Below are 7,909 nucleotides of genomic sequence, written 5' to 3'. Positions count from 1 at the left end.
TCGCACTTCCTGCGTGGCCTCGGCCTGCCAGCGAGCGCCTTCTTCCGCTCCTTTCTCGAGTTCTATCAACTCCAGCCGCACCACCTCACCCCGAACACGGTGGTGCTGCTGTCCGCCTTCGTCACTCTGTGCGAGGGCTTTCTTGGCGTTCTCCCCACCCTCGAGCTCTGGGGGGAATTCTTCCAAACCAAGCTCGGCACCCGCATGCAGGGCGTGCCGGCTCAGAGCGGCGCCGTCATCGCGATGCGGAGGCCGGCAGCCGACAACCCCTTCCCCGTCATCACGCTGATCCAGTCGGTAAAGCCTTGGCAAAAGTCGTACTTCTACGTGAGGAACGTCGCCCCGCAAGGCGACTACGTCAACTTGCCGGCTTATGTAGCCGGCCCGCCGGCTGGGAGGCGGCCCAAGTGGTCCTATCGGGCCGTGACGCTATCGCCGGCTGGAGCCGCGACCGTCGCCCGACTCCAGGTAATGATCCAGTCGGAGGGCCTGACTGGGTCCGACTTGCTGGCCGCCTTCGTCGCACGCCGGGTGCTTCCGCTTCAAAGCCGCCCTCATGTGATCTGTCAGATGAGCGGCCAACTCGATCCGAGTCGGATGTGCACCAAGGATATGCCTCACGACAAGGTGGCTCATATGGTGAATTACCTTGCGAACTGCAAGCTCTCCGCAGAGTGGCGGTTTGGCAAGGAGCCGTACTCCCGTGCTCATCCCCCGCCTTCGGTATGCTCTCTTTATCCTTTCTTCTCTTAGTTTTGTCGCCGAGTTTTTCTTGGCCGACTCTGACCAATCGGCACGTCTTGGCAGAGCCCTCTCCTTCGACCTGCGGTCGGGTCAGGGGCGGATCGCCGATTTCTCCCCGACCGGGCGGAGCATGACTTGGAGGACCACGACTTGGGGGCGGCCGCCATGGACGACTACACCGAGGCGGGAGGCAGCGAAGCCGGCGGCGAAGCAGGCGGCTCTGGGCTTGGAGCCAGCTTCGACGACTGGCCGGATGACGACGAGGCGGAAATCGTCCCACGCCGCCAGCTGGCGTCCGGTCATGGCGCGGGTTCCTCTGCCGCGCCGCCTGCTCGGGGCGGCGGGCAGAAGCGCCGGGCCGCGTCGGGCTTGTTCGGAAGTCGGCCGAAGAAGCCCAAGGGCGGGGCGACGGCGACCAGGCAGGATGAGGCGGCCGCGAAGGCGGCCCGCTTCCGCAAGGTGGTGAAGCAGCCGTAGACGGTGTCGGCGTAAGTGTAGATTCTCTTGCATACTATTTCTTCTTTTCTTGTCGATTTCTGAATCCTTGTCTTTTCTCAAAAATCAGGGCTCTGCTTTCTCTTGAGCGGGTTGCTGCTGCCTCCATGGTTGGATCGCCGGGAGGATCTGGGAGCACCCACCGTGTGGACCCCCGCGCCGAGCTTCAAGCGGTGACGGAGCAAAATGCGCGGGAGGCGCGGGAGGCGGAGGAGCTGAGGGCGGCTGCCGCCAAGGCGGCACAGGAGGAAGAGGAGTCGGCGAAGGCGCGTGCCGACGCGGCGGCCAAGGCCCAGGCGGAGGCTGCAGCCGCAGCGACAGCGGAGGGGGCCTTGCTCGTCACCCCTCTGCGTGTCGCAGCGCCCGAGGTTCCGGAGCCCCCGCCGGAGGGAGCCGGCGGCGACCTGCCGGGGTTGGAGAGGGAGGACGACGTCGTCGTCCCAGCGAGGAAGGCGGCACCGTCCTCAGCGACTGGGGCGGCCCAAGGCAGCCGGCCTAACGTGCCGCCTGCGCAATCGGCTGGGGGCGAGCCGGCTGCGAGGACGGACATGGTGGTCCAGTCGCCATCACGCCAGCGCGCGGGGAAGGCCACTTCGGCTCCGGACCCACAGAAGGCCGCGGGCTCCAGCTCGTCGGCCCAGGACATGGAGGCGGCCAACGCCAGGTCGGGGTGGACGCCGGGTGGAGGGATGGCCGTGGTGAATGTGGTGGCGCAAGAAGTCCGGAACCGGCTTCAGTCCCAGGCCGCGACGTTGAGGCAATATAATGGCGAGTTCCTCGCGACGCGGGCGGCCATTCGGGTAAGCCTTCCCGTTTTTGCTTCTTGATCTTGGTTTCTTCCGTGGGGGCGCGTCAGTGCACCCACTGGGTGTAGTCCCCGAGTTCAGAGTCCGCTGCTGAGCAGGCGGCTTGGAACTTCTTAGTGGGCTTTGTTTGCTATCTTGTTCTCATTCGCTTCTCGGTCTGACTTGCAGGATTACCACAACCTCCGTGCAGCTGCCTTCAACTCCCAGGCTCGGGAGCTGACCTAGAAGAATGCTGATCTATCTGAGATCCGGGGTAAGTGCTTCATCTTTTATCTCATGTGGGGGCGCGTCAGCGCACCCACTAGGTGTAGTCCCCGAGATTCGGGCCGACTGCTGAGTAGTCGGGTCGGATCTTTCTTGACGACTTCTTTCTTATTGCTCTTTTCTTCTCTGCCATGTCTGCAGCAGCCAACGCCAAACTGAGGGATTAGCTGGGTGGGACTCAGGCCGCCCTTCGTGCTAAGGAAGCCGAGTTTGACGCCTTGGCCCAGGAGCGTGACCGCCTGGTCAAGAAGCTAGCCGACCAGGAGGAGAGCCACAAGGCGGCCTTGAAGGCGGTGCAGGATAGTGAGGCCGCCCTCCAAGCTGAATATGAGACGGAGGCGGCGAGCTGGGCTGAGGCGAGGCATTCGTTGATCAACGGCTACGGCCAGATTGAAGACTTGGTTGACGGTAGGCCGCCCTCTTCTTCGTCCCTTGCTTGCCGCTTGCCGTTTGGTTCACTTTCTGACTTGGTATTTTTCTCTTCTTTCTCTTTCTTTCTTTCTTGTGCAGAGTACTTCCCTGGCTACTCTACTGCCGCCAACCAGGTCGTCGAGGCCCACCGCGAGGCGCAAAGGTAGGCTGGCGCCAAGATCGCGCCGAACGCTCGTCGGTCGCTTGAGGAACAGCTCCTGGCGATTCAAGCCCGCCTCCAGCTGGCCCACCGCATGCTCCGCCGGCTTCAGCGTGTTGGGGCGCAGGTGCTGGCCGCTCTCTTGCCCGACGAGGTGATTCCCCGCACCCCCAGTCGGACTGCCGACTGGCTGGATGTGGCGGCCGGCCGCTTCGAGGCCTGGAAGGCTTCTGCCACTCGGTCAGGCGCCAGGCGGGCGCTGGAGTTCGTCAAGGCCTGGTATCCTGTGCTGAGCTTGGACCAGCTGGCCACCTGGCGGCAGGAGGCCGACACGGAGCTGGAGCCGGTGCGGCCGGCTATCATCCAGCGAGCCTCGGCGATCGCCGACTACACCGACACCAGCACCTTTGCTCCTGAGGTGGATGATAACGGCGTTGCCCAGCCGGAGGAGTGGTTCGGGCTGAACCCGGTAGAGGGCTAGGACTCGGCGGAGGAGATCGACTCCAGCGACGAGGGCGAGGAGGAGGAGGAGGAGGAGGGTGAAGGCGCCGCGCCAGATGGTGGAGCAGCCGGTCAGCCTCAGCTTGACCGTGCCTCCAGCAACAAGGCGCGTGCGAGCGCACCGCCTGCAGCCGGCGATGATCAAGCCGAGACTTGCCAGCCGGCCACTCCTCCAGCCGGCGCTGCCGTCTCCACCGACCAGCCCAGCTCCCCTGCTGCGCCCTTAGTCTAATCTGCTGCCTCTACTTTCCTGTTTTATTACTCTTGGAACAGTATTTTGTTAAGTTTGCACAGTTCCACCCACTGGGGGTGTATTCGAACTATATTGACTGCCGGCCTGTTGAAGGCCTTACGTGTAAATATAATCATGCATGTGTTTGGCTTCCCATTGTTCTTTGCTTTTCATCCTTCGGCTGTTTCCTTTGCCGCCCTCCCTTGGTTGCCACCTTCCCAGCCGGGCAGCTGCTCTGCAGTCTGTGGCTGGAGAAGTGCTTGGCCGGTTGGGAGGGCAAGTACTCTAGCTTTGTTGGATTGTAGCGAAGTGACTTGGAAGCCGGTCAGCCGGCTGTTTTGACAGCCGGCAGGCGTGGTTGGAGGCCGGCTTGTGTTATATAAGTTCGTTTAGTCCTTAGCCGTTTTTCGTGTGGGCATCCGTTCTGCCTTTGGCTCTTTCCAGTCGTACAGTCGGTTCTTCGAGCTGCGACTTACAACAAGAGAGGGCTCGGGTGCTGGCACACTACTTGTCTGACTTCAGGTAGAACTTTTAATATAACTTAAGGCGGCCAGTCCCTGGGCCGACTAGTCGAACCCGGTGCTAGATAGATAATCAAATGTAATAGTACATTCATGGGTATGACACTCGTCATTCGTAGATAAAGGGGGGCAGTCCCCGAGTGCGCCTCGGGGGGGCCGTTGATTTGTACTTAATACAAAAAGGTAGCATGATACATACTGCTTTTAACTGTAAAATCTTCTCAGGAGATTGGTGTTCCATGGTCGTTCCGACTCCTTGCCGGAATCATCCCTCTTGCATGCTCTTGGCTTCTGTGCGTCGATCAGGTAGTAGGAGTCGTTGCCTAGGGCCTTGCTGACGAAGAAAGGGCCTTCCCAAGGGGACGAGAGCTTGTGCTGGCCGGCTGTTCGCTGGATCAGCCGGAGCACAAGATCGCCCTCCTGGAAGGATCTTGGCTTGACCTTCCGGTTGTGGTAACGGTGCAAACCCTGCTGGTAGATGGCGGACCGACTGAGTGCTAACAGCCGGCCTTCTTCCAGCAGGTCGACGCTGTCTTCTCGCGCTTCCTTGGCCTCCGCCTCCATGTACATGGTGACCCGAGGCGAGTCGAACTCGATGTCAGTTGGGATGACAGCCTCGGCACCATATACAAGGAAGAACGGAGTGAAGCCGGTTGACTTGTTCGGGGTAGTACGCAGACTCCAGAGGACAGCCGGCAGCTCATCGAGCCAGCAGCCGGCCGAACGCTCCAGTGGTACGACCAGTCGGGGCTTGATGCCAGAGAGGATGAGGCCGTTTGCTCGCTCGACCTGGCCGTTTGACTGCGGGTGGGCAACGGACGCTAAGTCCAGTCGGATGCCCCGTGTTGCGCAGAAACGTGCCAGTGCTCCCTTGGCAAAATTCGTGCCGTTGTCGGTGATGATGCTGTGTGGTACACCATACTGAGTAGTGATGTCTGCGATGAATGTCACGGCAGTCGGCCTGTTCAGCTTCTTGATTGGCTTCGCTTCAATCCACTTGGTAAATTTGTCCACGGCGACAAGCAGATGTGTCATGCCGCCGCGGGCTGTCTTGAATGGGCCCACCATGTCCAGCCCCCAAACGGCAAAGGGCCAGGTGAGGGGGATGGTCTTGAGTGCAGAAGCCGGTAGGTGTTGCTTAGAGCTGAAGACTTGGCATCCTTTGCAGCATTTGACTAATTCCTTGGCATCTTCCAAAGCAGTCGGCCAGAAGAAACCATGGCGGAAAGCTTTGGCGACAAGTGATCTTGAGGCTGCGTGGTGGCCGCATTCGCCTTGGTGGATGTCCTTGAGGATTGCTATGCCCTTCTCTGGCTCGACGCAGTGCTGGAAGACTCCAGTGACGCTACGCTTAACAAGTTCTCTGTTTATTATTGCATACGCTCTGGCTCGGCGTTGAACTAGTCTTGCCGAGATCTCATCAGTCGGCAGCTCTCTGTCGACTAGGAGGTTGAGGATGGGCTGGGCCCATGATGGAGCTGTGACTTCTTCTATTGTCAGTATGGCCACTGTGACCCGGGTGGGTGGGTTGGGTGGTGGAGAGTTGGAGTCGGCCACCGCCTCTTGTGTCGCTGCAATCCCCGGGCCGACTGCTGCAGTCCCCGGGCCGGGTTCTGAAGTTCTCGAGCCGGGTGCGACTACGGCAGTCCCCGGGCCGCTTGTCGAAGTCCCCGAGCCGCCTGCTGGGTTCCCCCAGTCGGATCCGACTGCATCGGGGGCAGGCGGTACGAAGATAGAGTCTGATTCTGGATACGGCTTGATAGACGATTTGAGGAGGCGCTGGAGAGAGACACCGGTTGGTATAGCTTGTCGGGTGGAGCCGATCCATGCCAGGGCATCTGCTTGGTCGTTGTCGGCCCGTGGCACGTGGAGGAACTCGCACCCTTCAAAGTATCCACTGATCTGCTGGACGAGGAATCGATAGCTCGCCATGTTTGCGTCCTTGGCGTCCCAGTCGCCAGATGACTGCTGGACCACCAAGTCCGAGTCGCCATAACATAGGATCCGGCGTATGTCGAGCTCTTTGGCTAGCCGGAGCCCGTGTATGAGCGCCTCGTACTCAGCAACATTGTTGGAGGCGGCAAAATGAATTTGCAATGTGTATCTGAGCTTATCGCCTTTGGGAGAGGTGAGGACGATGCCAGCTCCCAAGCCGGTGCGCATCTTGGACCCGTCGAAGTGCATCCGCCAATGAGTGGAGTCGGGAGCCGGCGGTAGGTACTGGGTCTCGGCCCAGTCGACAAGGAAGTCGGCCAATGCTTGGGACTTGATGGCGGTGCGGGGCTGGTAGAAGATTGTGTAAGGAGCCAGTGCAACGGCCCACTTAGCCACCCGGCCGGATGCATCTCGGCTGCCTATGATCTCGGCAAGCGGGGCGGTGCATACGACCGTGATGGGATGCTCTTGAAAGTAGGGCTTCAGCTTCTTGGCGGCGAAGTACACTCCATAGCACATCTTCTGGTAGTGCGGGTAGTTTTGCTTTGAGGTGGACAGTACTTCGCTTAAATAATATACCGGCCTCTGAACCAACTGAGCTCGGCCTTCTTCTGGGCGCTGGACCACGATGACTGTACTGACCACTCGGCTAGTCGCATCAATGTAGAGGAGCATGGGCTCCTTCTCAGTCGGCGCTGCCAGGATAGGTGGAGTGGTCAGCGTCTTCTTCAACTCGTGGAAGGCTTGGTCTGCTTGGTCGTTCCACTCGACGTGGGTGGATTTCTTCATGAGTCGGTACAGGGGGAGAGCCTTCTCCCCTAGCTGGCTGATAAAGCGGTTTAGGGAGGCCAGGAACCCGGTGAACTTCTGAACGTATCGCAACTTGGTGGGAATCTACATTCTCTCAATGGCCTTGATCTTCACAGGGTTGCACTCAATGCCGCGTTCGGAGACCAAAAAGCCTAGAAGCTGGCCGGCTGGTACTCCGAACACGCATTTCTCGGGGTTGAGCTTGATCTGGAATCGGCGCAAGTTGGCAAATGTTTCTTTGAGGCCTTCCAGCAGGGTGCCGCGCTTCTCCGTCTTCACCACAATATCGACTACATAGACGCGAGCATTTCTGCCGAGTTGCTTGAGGAGGCATTTCTGCATGCAACGCTGAAAAGTGGCACCGGCGTTTCTCAAGCCGAATGTCATAGTCAGGTAGCAGAAAGCTCCGAATGGTGTGATGAAGGCGGTCTTCAGGCGGTCGGCTGGGTCCAACTTGATCTGGTGGTATCCTGAGTAGGCATCCAAGAAACTCAACAGCTCGCATCCAGCTGTGGAGTCTATCACTTGATCAATCCGTGGTAGGGCAAACGGATCTTTGGGGCAGGCTTTGTTGAGGCTGGTGTAGTCTATACACATACGCCATTTGTTGTTCTTCTTCAACACCAAGACCGGGTTGGCAAGCCACTCTGGGAAAAACACTTCCATAATGAAGCCGGCGGCCAAGAGCCGGGCTATCTCTTCTCCTACGATTCTTCTCTTCTCCTCCGACAGTCGGCGGAGAGGCTGCTTTACTGGTTTCGCGTCCGCTAGGACGTGTAGCTTGTGCTCGGCGAAATCCTTCGGAACACCCGGCATGTCCTTTGGGGACCATGCAAAGATGTCTCGATTCTCACGGAGGAAGTCGACGAGCTCGCCTTCCTATTTACTGTCCAGGTTTGCACCAATGACAGCAAACCTGTCCGGGTTCTCTGGGTCCAGAGGTATCTTCTTTGTCTCCTTGGCAGGAGGTATCTTCTTTGTCTCCTTGGCAGGCTGGAAGGAGCCCTGGGCATCATATTCCTTGGGGTTG

Source organism: Aegilops tauschii, chromosome 6 (assembly GCF_002575655.3).
Source record: "Aegilops tauschii subsp. strangulata cultivar AL8/78 chromosome 6, Aet v6.0, whole genome shotgun sequence".
In the NCBI taxonomy this organism is placed as follows: Eukaryota; Viridiplantae; Streptophyta; class Magnoliopsida; order Poales; family Poaceae; genus Aegilops; species Aegilops tauschii.
Note: the sequence above shows the minus strand (reverse complement) of the source record.